Below are 968 nucleotides of genomic sequence, written 5' to 3' on the forward strand. Positions count from 1 at the left end.
CCGAGCTTTGACTTTTCAAAGTAAAAGCTTGCGTCAGCTATGTCTTTGTACTCTGTTGTTTTGGATGGTTTTGAGCTAAACAGTACGGCAATCACGATGTCTTACACAATGGAACTAGCAATTTTGTGTTTATATGTGAGGGCGGGATTTAGTCAGTTTGGTAAATCCCACGGTCTCTACAAAGCCACAGCTCAAATTGGCTGGCTGATTAAACAGAGAGGGACTAGATGTTCTGATTCTGTTTTTTTTTGTATTTCAAGAATGAATTGCCCCACAATATGAATACACATTGATCAATATTAGCCTACACGTGAGGAGGCCTACACTTCAGTGATGCGCCTTTCGGACCTCAAAGTTAAACCCTCTCATGTAATATGACTTAAACAAACATCAATGTTAAACGCTGATGCAGTTTGAAATGTTTTATTACCATGAGTTTACATACACGTCTCTGCTGATTGCGTATTACCGGGGACCTGAGCCGAGAGAAAACATATCTCAAACATAGACTTAATGTTTACAGTATATGATCTCAAGGGAGTTGCACACCGATTCAAACCATTCTGAGATTGAACGTGTCCCATTTCACATGCTTTTCTTTTAACATCGTTCCTGTATTTGGGAGGCGTCTATGTATTTGGTTGTGTTGTGAATATTTGCAGCGCAATGAGCAAACCAAATTAATGAAGATGCATTCTTAATTTGCTTGTGTTTTGCCTATTTGCATGTGTTTTCTTAAATTGCAGGGCGTTTTTCACCTGTCGTCTACCGCACATGTACAATGACAATAGTTGACATCTTTCTACATTGTAGACGTATTTGACACAACGTCAAAACTGTTTTACATTCTGTTGATAATTACTGTTTTAAACTAAACATCTGGCCTTATCTTACACATTGGACCTTTAAGTGTATAGACAAGGTTTTGGAGATGGAGAGGAAGAGAGAGAGAGAGAGAGAGAGAGAGA

The sequence above is a fragment of the Etheostoma spectabile genome, chromosome 15, assembly GCF_008692095.1.
Source record: "Etheostoma spectabile isolate EspeVRDwgs_2016 chromosome 15, UIUC_Espe_1.0, whole genome shotgun sequence".
Taxonomy (NCBI): domain Eukaryota; kingdom Metazoa; phylum Chordata; class Actinopteri; order Perciformes; family Percidae; genus Etheostoma; species Etheostoma spectabile.